This window comes from Equus przewalskii, chromosome 14 (genome assembly GCF_037783145.1).
Source record: "Equus przewalskii isolate Varuska chromosome 14, EquPr2, whole genome shotgun sequence".
NCBI classification, from domain to species: Eukaryota; Metazoa; Chordata; class Mammalia; order Perissodactyla; family Equidae; genus Equus; species Equus przewalskii.
In genome coordinates, this window is record NC_091844.1 from 51,338,911 (window position 1) to 51,355,758 (window position 16,848).

Here is a 16,848-nt window from a genome sequence, read left to right on the forward strand (position 1 = left end):
TTTAGCCTGCTACTTAGGGGCATTCTCTGATGTACATACTGAATACAGCTGGCATGGGGGTTGCAGTCTCTCTGGGAGTCACCTATTGACCGTGGGTTAGAGCAGTGAGCCTACGGAAAGTGGGAGATTGACTTCCTCCTCCCCAACCCCCAGCCAGGGCCCTATGTTTTCATTTTGTAGTCGACCCTATTGGCAAGTGGTCAACTTCAAAGACTGTGGAGGTGGGGAGAAGCTTACTGCTTAACTAATATAGTTTTTATATGGCATCTAGCTTGGTACAAAATCTGTTGGTGAACACATTAGAAGAAGGAAAAAACAATTTCCTGCCCTCAAGGGGCTTATAATCTAGTTGGAAATAGATGAAATTGACATAGATAAAATGACAAGAAGTTTTCATAAAGGATGTGTAATTGGAGAGGGGTCCTGAAAGTAGGATTTAGGTGTGGAGGGGAGGAGGAAGACACCAGGTAAATGAGCTCCAAAATGTAGGGAGGCCAGTGTGACTTCACGACACAGTCTGACTTGAGGATTGTTGTATATTTTTAGTTCAAGGCCACCCACTGATAGCATGGGGGTGGGGGGACTATACTAGTAAGGGGGGAAGATGTGGGAACAGGCATAGCTGATACGGACCACTGAGTAGAGGGGCCCAACAGAATAGAGGGTGTGGGGTTAAGGTTGGGGATCGGCTGCATGGAGCTGAATCATGGAAGGCAAAGAAGACAAACATGGGTTCAGAGCCTCCCAGCAGTGTACACTGAGGTACATACAGCAGGCTGCTACTATTTAACAAGGCAGGCCACTCAGCAAAGACAGAACAAAGGGAACTGACCTTGTGCTTAATCAAAGGATGGAGCGAAGTCAAGTTTCACAGTGAGCTCAATGATGAGGGGAAAAAGCAAATATTCTCTGGTGCAGGTTGACTTAATTAGCCATTTTAATAATTCATGAATCTTTAAAATGTTTGCCAGAAGATTCAGAGCTCAGACTCTGCTTCTGGTATTTAGCTCTGGGTTTTCTCGATCACAAATTATGCTGCCTCATGGAGCAACGGCAGGAGGGATCCTGGGAATGTGAGGTCTGGTTCAGCCAGATGTGCACAGTTCTTAACCCTTTGAGGGCTTAAAATCTCTTTGAGAATTTGATGAAAGATCTGGACCCTTCCTAGGAAAATGTATGTAGACACAAATTCAGAGCTTTACAGATTCCCCGGAGGTCCACCCTTGAACTCCAGCTTAAGAATCCCCACTTTAGATGATTTCTAAGGACTCCAATATGCTTTTTTAAACTCACCCACAACCTAGTCTGTCAATAAGTCACCTGGAAATGCTGTGCCTCTTTAGAATTGCAAGCAAACAGCCTCATATGTTTGTAAAGTGAGAAATGCAAAATGCAATATTTGTTTATTAGGCTGAAATAATGCTAGTGTAGAAAAGAGGACTGAATGAATCAAAAGCCATGAGTCAGCTCCCTCCCCGCCACCTGCCAGAAAGGCTGCTTGCTGAAGCTGAGGAGGCAAGGTTTGGAGTCAGACAGCCTGGACCTTAAATTCCAGCCCAGACACTTTCTGGCTGTGACTTAAGGGAGTGACTTAACCTCTCTTAGCCTTAGTTTCCTCATTTGTAAAATGGGGCCAATAAGATTTATCCTATTTCCTCATGTTAGGAGGATGAACTAAACCAACCTCTGTAAATCATCATGCATAGTGCCCGGGCCACAGTAGTGCTCAGGAAAGGGAGTTCATTCCCCTGATCTCACCCACAAGGAAGAGGGATGCTGTGAATTCAGGGACGTTGTCTTGATTTAATGCTGGGGATGGGGCAAACTGAGGAGTGGCTGGGAGCTCTTTCTGAACTCCTGCCTATGTGATGCCTCTCCCCTTTCCTCACCCCCCATGTGACTCCCCTAAGGGAATGTGGGCTGAGTTCAGCTCACGAGGCTGAGGAGGGACCTGTGTAGCAGCCCTAGTCTGGAGCAGCTCCCTCTCTTCTCCCCTCCGCTGCTGCTCTGGAGTATGGAGGCTGCAGGAAACGATGGGGGAGGATACTGGGCTTTTTCTGGCTGCAGGCCTGACTGCAGCAGAGGAGGCAACAGAGAGAGAGATACAGAGAGAGAGAAAGAGGGAGAGTGTGTGTTTTCTCTGTTTCTGAGCAGGCAGTCTGCGTATTATTCAGGGGCCCACAGGGAAGCTCGGGCTGGTCCTGGGGGACATGCAGAGCTGGGCAAGTTGTAGCTCCTGCTCCCAAGGACCTTGCAACTTTGACATGGAAATAAGACCAGCCCCAGGAAAAAGAGAGTGCTGCATTGCTGGATGCAGAACATCCTGTCCAATATGGAGTCCAGGAAGGGAGGAGACAGTGAGGGCAGCACGGTGGTAAGCACGTTTACTCAGCGCCAGGCTCTTGACATGCACTAACTCTCCCTCTCATAGTTACACTCCAGCGTAGACGCTATTATCCTTTACTGCACAAGGAGGAAGCTGAAGCTCGGGGAGTTAGTGACTCACTCAAATGCAACAGCTGTTAGGTGGTGCCACAGCATTCAAACCAGGTCTGCTGCCTCTGAAATCTTTTCTTCACCGTTCCCCATCTAGGCTAACTAGGTGGAATGGGAGGCCTCTATAGTCCTAACTCAGAGGCCTGAGAAGCCATCACCAGCCGCATACAATGCTACGCGTACAGTCCCAGCTCAGTAAATATTTGCCTGGTGAATAGGAAGGAGAGAATGCTCCTTTCTTGGTTCTTGGCAGCTTTTGGCAGTTCACGTGCTCTGTTTACCTTTCCTCTCACATTCCCCCATGAAGAATCATCATCCCTCTCTTCCCTCAACTGAAAGCGAAGGCAGAGTGGAGCGAGCGATGAGCCTGGGTTACACAGAGCCTGTTGCAGACCTGCTCCCTGCTGCCCCAGGTCTCATTTCAAATAGCAACCTCTGTCGGAAAATCCCAGTTAAGAAAAATACCTCACAGCATTTAATAAGGCTGATTGAGGAGTAATCAATGTTTTGAGGCCTTTGCAACCCCAGTGCCAAGAAGACTGCATGTGTTCGAGCTCCTGTGGAAGAAGGCATCTTGGATTTTCTGGTGAAAGCTGGCATGCAGACTGACATGGCTCAGTGAGAAGGAGGTCTGCAGCAGGCACCGCAGGGAAGCTGCAGCCCAGCTCGGGCCTCTGCTGAGGAACCCTGTCGTCGTAGAGAATTTGCTGAGCAGAGTCTCCTGACCTGGTTTGTAGTGGGGGGTGTGAATGCATTATCCAAAGCTGGGTGCCAAGCAGAAAGCAAAATGAGACCCCCCGCCCATTTAGTTCCAGCCGTTGATTCAACGATGTTGATGAACTGTGACTTTTAAATGGAAAGGGCTTTGTCATCATGATTTTTCAATAAAATTCTAGCACAGCTCTTGATTTCCTGACCAAGGCCCTAGGGATCCTTTTTAACATGTTGGGCATGACATATTCCCCAGAGGCAGCTTTTTATTTCATTGCCATTTTAAGAGTATAAGAGCATGAAGCTAGAATTTACATCTAAATAATAGATTTATGGATGCTAAAAGCCTATATTATTACTTACACTTAGTAAAATCCCTTTGGATAGTAAGAACCAGCATGATATTAATTTTTCTTGCTGTCACTTGACAAAATGAATTGGTTTTGTGTAAGGAAATTGTGTTTTGTCCAGGAGCTCATTGGATGGAATTTAGGAAATTGTTAAAACAAATTTGACATCAGTGGGTTTGAGTGATTAGAATGTAATAAACACATAAAGGCTAGGAAGCTAATTTATCATTGCTTTCAGTTTTATTTATTTGAAACTCGTTCACTGTTGGTATAAACAGGCTTTATTAAAGATTATGAATTCAATTTCCAAATGAGCTCTAAATGGCTTTCTATAGAGAGATTACTTGATTTGTTGTTTTCCTGAATAAAACATGTTTTTGCCCACTGGGGTTATGTAGCCCATACATTAATATTGGAAGATTATTCTGTTGAGCTTGGCATCTGTGATGTGCAACGTTTGATTTGTTCTCTGATCTATTTGTCTTCACTCTCTTTAATAAACACCGAGATTGAATGCATAACCTCTTAAGACCTGCACTTCAATGAATCATAAAAGAATGTCTGTCTGTGTTGCAGTTTATCATTTGAATGATAATTCTGGTTCCCTTTTAAGATGTTAAAGTGTCTGCTCTTCAAAATAGACTGCAGTGAAGGAATGAGAGATGCTATGGGTCACTGATGGGGAATCATAATTGACCTTAGCTTTTGTCGCATGGTAACAGGCTCTCTGGGTATTAGATCATTGCATACCGCAGAACTAACAACACACTGCCCTCGGTCAGGGGAACATTTTGCATTTGCAGTTTAGAAAACAGTGTACAGTAGACCCTTATAGAGAGAGGCAACCTGTCAGTAGGGCTGGAGTCTCCAGAAAGACGGCCCTCCAGAAGCCTGCCATATTGTAAAAACCTGTTCCATGTCAATGCTTTCACAAAATGATTGTAACTTTCACAGCCCAGTGCCTACTGGAAGAATGCACTGTGTAAATGAAAACACTGAAAAAGGAATTAGTGTCTATGTGATACTGAGACTGGGGAGGACCGTGGGAGGCCATTTATTTTCACTTTCTCAAGGCCAGTTGGCATATTTCACTATATTAAAGCTATTGTCTAAAGAGCTAGAAAAGCTAATTTTCTAAAGAGAGAATATTCTACCTCTCCCCAGAAAACCCCATTTGTGGTTGTTGTTATTTTACAACATCATAAAACTTCAGATTGAAGGATACAAAGCTCTAGTCAATAGGGAGTCATTACCCAAAGTCAGTTTTGGAAGAAATGATTGCACTTTTAATGACTGTAATGTGTTCATTCCATAATTCAGCAAGTTTAAAGCAATCTCTAATGAAGAGACACGGGTAGCTAGATTAAACTAAATTGGGCCACAGACCAAATTGATTTTAAATTTATTGTCTTTAAGATTTTAAGTTGACTCAATAATTCTGAAGTCTAGCAAAGAAATACAAATAGTTAACCTAGTCACTCATAAATGTGTAGCAACCTCAGGAGTGAGTTAGTCTAGACTAATACAATGAAAACAACTCAAATTCCCTTAGGAGCCTGCCCCTTGATGTAGATGGTGGTAAGGAGGCTGGAGGACTGCCTGACCTACTGAGTCCTCGCTTCAAACCCGAAACTTTCTCTCTTTTTCTTAAACTCACAAGATATCCAAGTTTGTCATTTTCCACTTCCTGCTGGAAGATAATTCTCTTTTCCCAAGATGCTTCAGATAATCCTAAAGCCCAGCCCCTTCTGATCACATCAGCGATAAGGCATTACATACACCCCAGTCCGCTTTACCTCTGATTGATTTGAGTGTTCCAGTCATTTTTCTTGTCTTTGTATCTTCCAGATGCCCATCATTGCGCCTAGCATATAGCAGGTCCTCAACTTTTCTTGTTGCTGATAACACAATTTTAGTGGGATCTGCAAATTCTGTGTGAACTTATGAGTTTATTTTGACTCTCAACAGTAAATCTGCTTCCTCATCCCCAACCTCTATTTTCTGTCCGATGAGAGATTATTTCCGTTATCTCTCTGGAGCCCATTGTATTCTAGAAACCAAGATTGAAACCCTGCCTTTGAAAAGCTTTTAGTCTGTTGACATAAAAAAAGAACTACTTGGAATTCTCATATCATACATGTTGCCTTAAATTATATTCTAGTTGTTTCATGTTAATAGATTTTGCATCTCCAGCTAGAACAGGGACTTCCATTTCTTTTTATTTCACATGGTGCCAAGAACAGTGCTAAGCACTAGCATGTACTTAGTAAGCACCTGGACAATGAATGGATGAGTAACTGGATATTGTATTTACAGGCAGAAAAGTGCTATAGGTAGGTCTGGAAGTCAGATAGAAATGAGTTAGAAATCTAATTCTGAGATCTACTAGCTGTGTGGCTGGGAAAATTGTATAAATCCCTTAAGCCTCAGCTATTCCATCTGTAAACTTGGATGGTTGTAGAACTGACACTATAAGTTTGCCATGAAGATTAAACGTGATACTAAATGGAAAACGCTTAGCACAGAACCTAGAACATAGTGTTTGAAAAACGTTAACTACTATTATTATCATGAGCAGTGATAGAAACACACACACAGCAGTGACAAGGTAGGAGATGAGGGTTACTGGAGTTACTGTGACTGGGTTAGAGAGTTAGCAGAATTTTAAAGAGGGCGTAGATGGGAGTCAGCTGCGTATAGTATAAGAGGGGCTAGATTGAGAGTCAGGGAAACTGGATCTAGACCCACCTCTGCCTTCAACTAGATGCAGGACCTTGGGCAAATCACCTCATCTTTAGGGCCTAAATTTCCTCATTAGGGGATTACACTAAATGACCTCTGAAACCTGTTCCCATTCAAACAATCCATAATCTGAGGGAAAAGATTCCCAGAATGTCTTTCTCTTTGTCTCTGTCTCTTTCTTACTAAAAGGGACCTTAAAATCAAGAGATTATGTGAGTGATTTGCAATCTGAGGTCCAGAGAGGCTATGAAGCTTATTCCAAAATCACAGAGCTAGTTGGTGGTGACTCAGACACAAATCCCTATCTCCAGAGTCCCTGTGCAGTGATGGGTCCTCTATATGATGTCAAGTGACTCGGAAACAGAAGAGAGCATAGCCCAGGCGGCACTTGCTGGGGCAGGAGACGTATAATCCAGGGCTTGCTGGGAGATAACGCCACTAGCTACAAAAGGACACAACTAAAGGAGACCTTTGGTCCACAACTAAGAGTTTTACTATGATAAAGATAACTAGCAATCACTAGCAAGTAAAATTACTCCAGTTCTATTTATTACTAAAAGATATAGTAAATCCAGACAGAATATATTCAAACACAGAAACTTAAACATGAACACAAGAGAAAAGTTAACATAGGAGTTTCCTATACAAATAGCCAAAATGGTAGTCTTATGGGTTCATATGAATATTGGAATGGTCTTTGGGGACCTAGGGCAGCAGCTACCTCCCTTTTTCCTGACCCTGGGGTCACCCTACCCCAGACATTGAACTCTGAGACTAAAGCAAAGCTCCTGTTCTCCCCGAGTCCTCTCTGTCTGCAAGGAAGTAAGCAGGTGTGAGGATGAGGGTGGGGGCTGCAAGTAGGTGTGGCCTCTCTGCCAAGGGCAGTTACAGCTGCATCCTGCTGGTTGAGAGTCTGTGCTTTTCTCTTGTCCAGGCGCTACCTGTATAGGTCTTTCACCCGCAGCTTCCCTATGGGCTTTGTGATAGTATCCATTTTCCACTTTGACCCACTGCTCACTTTTTACATCCAAAGATATGACACCTTGGGGAAGGACTGAAGGAGATGCTAAGACCTACACAAAGATAGCGCAAGGAACCGAGCACTGAGAACAAGGGTCTGGGATAAAGTCTGCATTGAAAAGAAAAACTTCTGAGAACCTAGGGAAAACCGCTGAAGTGTTTATGGAAAGGCTGACAACAACAAATACAGAATGATGACTTTTTAAAAAGTTTGGAATGAAAAACAAAAAAGGATGCATCAAAACCTCTGAGGATCCTTGAATAAAAATGGCTGATTCCAGGTCTGGGCAGAGAAAGTACAAGGTGAGCCTGGAACATTTTGAGCCAGAAAGCAAGAAACTACTCAAAAACTTATGGAGGTATGTGGAAAGGACACAGGAGCTGGCCTGAACAATACATACTGGCCAAATTTGGGACAACTGGTGCACCAAAAACTGAAATAAATGTAATTGATTTATAATATACTGAATTATTTTTTTTAAAAAATCCCCCAGTTAATAGTAACACTCACAAATGGAGAGAAAGGGAGAAGAAAGTACTTCTTTACAGAAAGAATGCCAGCTGGTACACATAGAAGGGTTTTAGAATTAGAAAAACCACCATTTTGCAACCCCCAATATTATTATTAGTCCAGGATCATCAACGGATGATCAAATCACCAGGTGAAGAGTTGTTGGGAAACAGGATATTTACATGGTGGCAGAGTATTGTTCCATACATTACTTACTAATTAAAAGTGGAAAATGTGCCTTTACAACCGTGAGGTCTAGTAGCTGCCATCTTAACTAAGTGGTCAAATTTATTATTTCTAGTAGTGAGACAATGGTTATTATGTGCTCTTGACATGATGCAATGTGAAATATACGAAACTACTTGTGAAACTTGTGAAGTATTTTTGCTAAGTCTTCAACTTAAATCTTGTCATGCCTTTAAACCCAAATTGTAGTTTATAGGAAATAAGGGGATAGAGGAACAAATTAAATGACACTATGAGGAAACAGACAAATCTAGAATATGGGCGTTGTAAAAAGAGAACTGCCTTGGATTCTTCAAAATATCAAGGTCATGAACAAACAAAAAAAGGTAGGGAAACTGACCTAGATTAAAAGAATTAAGAATCTAAGGAGATATAACCTTGCAAAGCACAACCCTTGTCAGATCCTAGTTAGAAAAAATAAAAGAGCTCTAAAAAACATTTTGGGGACAATTAGGGAAATTTAAATGCAGATTACATCTAACACGATATTATGGAATCTTTTTTTAAAGTTTGATGAGCGTTTTGGTTTTGTAGAAGAATATCCTTATTCTTAGAAGAAATATGCTGAAATTTAAAGCCAAAGTATTATGCATGAAACTTTCGTTCAAATGGTTTAGCCAAAAATAATTGCACGTGTTTGTGTGTGTGTGTGTGTGTGTGTGTGTGTGTGTATGCAGTGAGAGAGCGAGGGATGAAGAAAGAAAGCAAATGTGGCAAACGTTAGCCATTGCTGAATCGGAGTGGACAGGATTTGAGTGGTTTATTGTACTATTCTTTCAACTTTTCTGTACATTTGAAATTTTTCAAAATAGAGAACTAAATTTCTGAGGCAATATTTGCCAGTTAAAAAAAAAGGCTTATATGTGGGAAAACAGAAGCTCTTTCATTCCTAATCAATCCTGTTATTGTAATAGGGGCACATCTATGTCTCCCCCAGCCCCCGCATGAATGGCAGGGGCTGTGACTTATTTCACTTTGGGCTCAGTGAAAACGAGAATGTAGCAGTAAGATAAAGATGTTTTCCCTAAGTGACACCTATTTTCTCACGCAGAGGGGAAACGGAGCTCTCTCCTTTTAGGAAAGACCCTCTGCAGATTTTCTTAAGTCACAATAAATACACTTTCTTTTATTTATATGATTTCAGAGCATCAAAAATAAAAACAAATAACATGAGTGATTTAGAAAGCCCAGAAACTAATCCACAGCCTTCCAATCAAGCTTTAATAGGGTGCATTTGATTGCATAGCCTCATCAAATTGTGAACCATCTTCTTAGACTGTCTGGCTGCTAGTTCCTGGCTTCCCTTCAGAAGAGAGGTCAGTACATTGCAGAGAGCAAAACGGTAGACGAGCTTCCAAACTGATATGTTACAAAGAGTTCCATGGAACACATGGTAGACAACGTGATCCTAAGCACAGAATAAAGAAGATTGAGGTATGGAAAACGAAAGAGAGAAGGAAAGTAGGTAGGTAGTTTAGTTTAGAATATTTTAAGATAAGCAGACAATGATTTACTCCAAGTTTCATGAACAGAACCTAGAGATATTGGCTAGATAGTTAAATAGGGAACAGAAAACAATGAGAAGAAGGGAAGAGAGGATCTCAACAATGCTGACTTACCATCTTGAGAATGGAAATCTTGGTTTTATTCTTTTAAAGATTGGCACCTGAGCTACAACATCTGTTTCCAATCTTCTTCTTTTCCTTCTCCTTCTTCTTCTCCCCAAGCCCCCTAGTATATAGTTATATATTCTAGTTGCAGGTGCTTCTGGTTGTGCTGTGTGGGACACCCCTTCAGCCCGGCCTTGCCAGTGGTGCCATATTGGTGACCAGGATCTGGACTGGCAAAACCCTGGGCCGCTGAAGCAGAGGGCATGAACTTAACCACTTGGCCGTAGGGCCACCCCCATGGGAATCCTGATTTTTACCTTTTAAACCAGCCAAGTGATATTAAAAAAACCAAGCTAACATGAAGAAAATGAAGTAAAAATTTGAGGTGCCATTGCAGAGAATTCACACCTCCATGTAGCTCCCCACGCTGCCAACACAATACCAACCACAGCATCAATCACCTCTGTTATGTGAAAACATTCAGAGTTGAAATTACAATTTTTTTAGCTTAATTATGTGGTGGTTAATTGCTTTAATGCTTAATTTCATCAGGCTATTATAGTCTGAACTATAAATTCTCTAAATAAGAAGAAAAAAAATATGGGGCCGGCCCGGTGGTGCTGCAGTTAAGTTCACATGTTCCGTTTCAGCAGCCCGGGGTTCACCAGTTCGGATCCCAGGTGTGGACATGGCACTGCTTGGCAAGTCATGCTGTGGCAGGCATCCCACATATAAAGTAGAAGAAGACGGGCATGGATGTTAGCTCAGGGCCAGTCTTCCTCAGTAAAAAGAGGAGGATTGGCGGTAGATGTTAGCTCAGGGCTAATCTTCCTCAAAAGAAAAAAATAGTTTAAAAATTGTATAAACAATTCTCGTACAATGACATAAAAAAAATCTTAAGTAGGGGCCAGCCCCGTGGCCGAGTGGTTAAGTTCACACGCTACGCTTCAGCCGCTCAGGGTTTTGCTGGTTGGGATCCTGAGCGCTGACATGGCACTGCTCATCAAGCCATGCTGAGGTGGCATCCCACATGCCACAACTAGGAGGACCCACAACTAAAAATATACAATTATGTACCGGGGGGCTTTGGGGAGAAAAAGGAAAAATAAAATCTTAAAAAAAAAAAAGGAATCTTAAGGTATGTAAAAATTATATTTAAGTACATATTTATCATTTTCAAATTGATTTAAATAATAACTTACATAAGAAGATCAGAATTATCCTGTTGGTGACTTTCTCTGATAAGAAAGATCTTCAATATGTATAAAACAACTCATACTTTGTAAAAATCTTCTGAGTGTTTATTAAGAGCCACATGAAAAAGGCATATGCAAAACAATAATATCTTTGTCCATTCATCCATCTATTCATTCAATAAAATTCATTGAGCATAAACTACGTCCCAGTACTAAGCAAGGTGGTGAGAGTACAAACATAAGTAAGGTCCCTCAAGGAACTCAGTCTAGGTAGGGTGACCAATCTGTAAGGAAATAGTACCTTACAGCATTACAAGAATATTTTGACAGAGAGTGATTATTTTTCTTTAGGTCAAGGGGACAGGGCAGGTGGTGGGGTTAGGAAGACATCATAGGGGATATGAGGCTTGGACCAAGTATGAGCAGATGTGCAACAGCCAGTGGGAAAGGGAGGAAGAAGATTCCAGGCAGATGGAGCAGCAGGAGCAAGGCATGGAAGTGGGAAACAGCATAGCGCATCCAGATATCTGCAACTAGTTCACTGTGGCTTGGGAGACAGGGTAGAGGGAGGGACTTTTCAAAGAGACCAGAATGGAGGAGAACAGGTCTGGGAGAAAGGACGATGGATTCAGTTTTGGATGTAATCTTGGAGGGCCTGAGGGCCTCAGGAGGAGTAGCTAGTAGGCATTTTCAGGACTGCAAGAGAGGACTCTGTTCTAGCCTCAATTTAAAGGGCCCAGCTTTGGCCCTCCTCCAGATGCACCCTTTCACACAAGGCCAAGGGGACCTCCCTACCCGGAGCCCACACTCCCTCCATCCCTTCAAGACTACTCTAGGCCCCCAGGTCACAGAATTCCTTGCTCAAATAGCACCAAGCCTGCATCTAGGGCCTGTGTAGGCTTCTTCCTCAGCTCTACTCTCCAGAGAGCAGACTATATCTCTAGGGTGCATGTCCATAGGCCCTAAAGGATGGTTGAGAAGAAGCTATTTGTGGGGCTGTGGATGGAGCTTGGTATGAGGACTAGAGTATGTACACATGTGAATCAAGGCCCCTTGCAGTGTAGATAGAGCAGGGGTGAGAAGAGAAACAAGTGGGCTATGGGTTAGAGGATGGCTTCCTTACACTTCCATGATCTGGTGTGGAATCCAAGGTTCTAAAATTGACCATGGCCTCCCAAGTTGTTATGAAAGTTTATTTGTCCAGGTAGGAGGATAGAACATATTTTATTTGCTTGTTTTCTTGATTTATAACTTTAACACATTTAACATGTGCTATGTAAGCCTCCAAGTGTACTCTTGACTGAGCCCACAAATGTTAGGGCAGGCCAGAACAGCTGAAAATACTGCTCAGGAGTTTAGGAGAGACTTTAGGAGAGAGGCCATCCATTTTTGTAGGTCATCAGCACAGAGTGAATGCTGTGGAATAGGGAGAGTGCCTAATGCAGGTGTCAAAAGTCACAGGAGACCCATGGCTTAAACCTGGAGGCACACCATCTTTTAAGCAACAGGTGAAGGAGCCCACAGTGGAGCCTCCAAAGAAGCTGCCAGAGAGGTCGGAGAAGTACTAGCAGAGGGGTGTTCCAGACGCCAAGCAAGAAGAGTGTTTCAAGAGGAACGGAATGGTAAAAAATACCGACAATGTACGTAAAGTAATCAGCGCAGAGCCTGGCCTGTGGTAAAGACCCAATCACGAGTAGCTGTGGATATGGTGATGATGATGTCAGTGATTGGGGTGGTACTGATGACATACGTCTCTGTTCCTTTGTGCTTCTTCTTTCTGCCTCAAACACCTTTTCCTCTTTCTCTACCTCTTCTCATTCCTATGGATCACATTCTCTAGGAAGTCTTCCCCTTGCCTGTTAGCTTGTCCTCCTATGTGCTCCCATGGTCTCCTATGACCGTTCTAATCATAGGAAATTTATTGTACATAATAGGCTACTGGTACTTTTTGAATGAGTGGTCACGGTTTCTAGGATGACCAACTACCCTGGTTTGCCTGGGACTGCCTGGTTTTAGCGCTTAAAGTCCTGTGTCCCAGAAAATCCCTAAGTCTTAAGCAACCTAGATGGTTGGTCACCCTAAATTGACATTTCAATTTTTTTGAATGAGCAAATGAATGAATGTCAGGGTGTCAATATCAAAGCTAATGACCCTCAACTTTTCCTGTGTGTATATGAGCATGAGCCCATTCAGGATGTCTGGAGGATTCAGTTCTTTCTCCACACTCTTCACCCCTCATTGAACTGAGGACGCTATGGGCAAAACATTCTCATGACCTGGTTGAATTCATGTCCCAGCTCTGTTTTTCCCCATAATCCTGGAAGAGGATAGCTTCACTTTCTCAACCAGGGCTCCTTATTTGAACCACAGAACAAGAAAATGATTTGTTATTTTCTCAAATCTCTTAAGGTTGGCACAAAACAAGTACCATTCTAGATGCAGAGGAGAGAAGTTGCTGCATGCTATTGATGCCTCAGGGCATTTAGGGCTTAATGCCTTCACCTGTCAAGAACCGCATAGGCCCTACAATCAAGAATGCCACTGTGATTGTCCTCTGCCCTCGTTCTTTAGCACAGCTGGCTGGAGGAGAGAAGCTGTGGGAAGGAAGTGTCAAGGGATGGAGTTTGTGTTAGCTCTGTTCTGCAAATCGAGGAACTGAGGCCAGGAGAGGAAGTACATTCTCATTTTCCCAAGACAGACAAAGGTAGAAAGCTCTAAGATCTCACCCGTCAGGAGGGGCCAACAGAAAGACAGCCAACCACCTCCTAAGCCTTGATGTGGTGGTTGTCACCAACTTTGCTTCTCAGCTGGCAATTGCCAAAGTCAGGCTGCACAGTATGTCATCTTGTGGAAGACAAATGCTCTATAAATAAATTGACTTGGAACAGTCTCAAATACACATAAACCACAATGGCTTTAAAGCAAGTCTTGACTTTTTTCTCATTTTCTTTCTCTTCTCAGAGAGGTCAGCGAGGAAGTTTCTGAAAGAGAGGCCTTGCTGAAATTCAATCTAAGAAACAAGGAAGAACTTTTCTGTATTCTCTTTAACAGATATATTCCATTACCGAATGTTTGTTTAAAAATTCCTTAATTCAAGACATACATCTCTAAGCATGCACCTGTATATTAGACTTAAGCTCATGCTTGTTGTATGTTACGCATCAATCCTTTTAAAAATTCATTTTCCAGAGGAGGTGATTATTCATTTTGTCATTCAATTTCCCATCACTAAAAATTTCATATGTGAAATCACTGCACACTGATGGGATACTGTGTAAAGAGAGAATATTTTTAGTCACTAAGTTGAAAGAAAAGATTCTTGGTGGCTCTTCCATCTGAGAAGGAATTAGAGACAAATTTCTGAGGAATACCTTAGAAAGACTTGAGAACTACCAGAATACAAAGTAATGGAACAGTGGCCTAGGGCTCTGTTTTCAGCTCAGATTCTGAAGCAGAGGTACCCACTTTTAAGAACCATTCTCAATGGTTTTTCATTTATGGGATAACATTAACTAAATCTCCCCCCCCCCCCCCACACACACACACATCGCCATGCCATCATTACATCACCAGATCAGCAAGGACAATAGAAGCACAGCCTCCTGAGTTCATTGAATAGTCATTCACCTGAAAGGAAGGTCACAGGATTGCCAATACTAACTGAACGAGCACTCACTTTAAATCTGAATTGCATGACTGAAAGAAAGAGGATGCACCTCTGGCCCAATAAAGGAAATACTTCTGATGGCACGAGAAAATGTCTAACTTGGCTAAACGGAGGTTAAATTCCACTGAAGCCTTACAAACGGGTGCAGACAGCCATTAGAAAGCATCTTGGTCTTGCTGGGCAGGAAGATGTTGCGGAGGGCACCTTCTTCTCAGTAGGCAAGATTTCACCTTGGCCTGCTAGAAAGGCTGTTCCCTAGGTTTCAAGGGTCCACATGCCTGTGCTTTTCGCTGGGAAATTCTAAAGCCTTGACAGGCCTAAGAGGATTCTTTCTGGACTGTGGTTCTACCAACAACCTTCTTGAGGAACTGCAGTTTGAGCACTAAACTCTAGTTTTTTTCTAACTTCCCAGCATCCTCTCCCATGCTCAGCTGCTATAGTAATGCCTAACCACTGGCAGCTCCTCCACTGTGCCATGCAAGTGCATGCCTCTGGACTTTTGCTCTGTTCTTTCTTTCATCCAGAACTTGCTTCCCTCTTCCTTCCTTGTCTTTTCCTAGCCCATTTATTGTGTCAGACTCAACAGAGGAGACATCTTCCTTAGGAACTCGTTGTGGAACCTCTATGGTGAGCTAAGGTCCTCTCTTCTGTGCCTTGTAAGAGCCCTCTGTGGTAACAATTACAGTATATTCAAATCGAGTCACACAGTAGGTGTTCACTATGTGTACTATATTTGTTAAATATTCCGGGTTATGCATACCCTTGCTTATTTATGGTGGGACCAAGGAGCTAATTAAAAAAATTTTGTGTGTGTGATAAAAATGGTTACCATCTTGACCATTTTTAAGTGTATAGTTCACTGATATTAAATGCATTCATAACCTTGTGCAACCATCACCACTATGCATCTGTTAACTCTTTGTATCTTCTAAAATGGAAACTCTGTTTCCATTAAACAATAACTCCCCATTTTCCCTCCTCCCAGCCCCTGGCAATCACCATTCCACTTTCTGTCTCTATGATTTTGACTACCCTAAGTACCTGACTGAAGCAGAATCATGCAGCATTTGTCTTTTTGTGACTGGCTGATTTCACTTAGCATAATGTCCTCAAGGTTCATTTAGGTTATAGCATATTACAGAATTTCCTTCCTTTTTAAGGCTGAATAATATTCCATTATATGTATATACCACATTTTGCTTATCCATTCTTTCATGGATGGACACTTGGGTTGCTTCCACGTTTTAGCTATTGAGAACAATGCTGCAATGAATATGAGCATACAAATATCTCTTCGAGACGCTGCTTTCAATTCTTTTGGGTATATACTCAGCAATGGAATTGTTGGATCATACGTAATTCTGTTTTTAATTTTTTGAGGAACCGCCATACTGTTTTCCACAGGAGCAGTACCATTGTACATCCCCACCAACAGTGTACAAGGGTTCCAATTCCCAGGAGCTAATTTTTCGTGGTTTTTAAAACATCCAGTTAAATCTGTGAGGTTAGAGACCCAAAGGGGCAAATTCGCTATGATGAGAAGGTATATTATAGTGACCACTTGTTGGGTGCCTGTGTCAGGTACTTTCACATTTTACATTAACTCTATAATCTTTACATAATTCTAATTCTTACAATAACCTTTCGATAAGTATTATTACCTCCATTTCACAAAGGAGACTAAAGATTAAATGACTCATCCCAGGTCGTACATCTAAGAAAGTAACCCAACCAAGACTTATACGGAGGTCTGACTCCAAGTCGAAACCCTATTATTCCACAATATCAAGGGGTTATTGGAGGTGACTAATCCCACAGAACCTCGGACATCGTGGTTTTTGAGTGACTTTTTCTCTCTGGTAACTGACCCTTGGCAAGGAACGCGAAGGGGAAGTATAAACGGAAGACCCTTTCAGATTACTCTGTCAGCTGGGCAGCTGCGTTTGCCATTTCCCAGATTTTCGTGGCTTTTATGAGGGAGCGAAATGGGAAATGTGTGGCCTCCACGAGGAAGAAATACGAGCTGAGAAGCTGAGCGCGGAGGACGGGTTTACTGGGGTCTTTCTGCTTCACTCTTGACCAGCCTGAGTTGTTCTCGTCGACCCCTCCACAAGAGGCGGGAAAGCGTGTGTGTGACTGTGGCAGGGAAGGATGGGTGGAGGAGGAAGGTTCTCCAGCCAAGCGCAAGGCTACCGACTTTGCCGCCTGGCGCAGTTGCCAGGACAGCGCGAGCACAGCAGCAACGGCAGAAGCCGCACCGCGTCCCGGCAGCGGCTGCGAGCCCGAGTGACGCATTGCA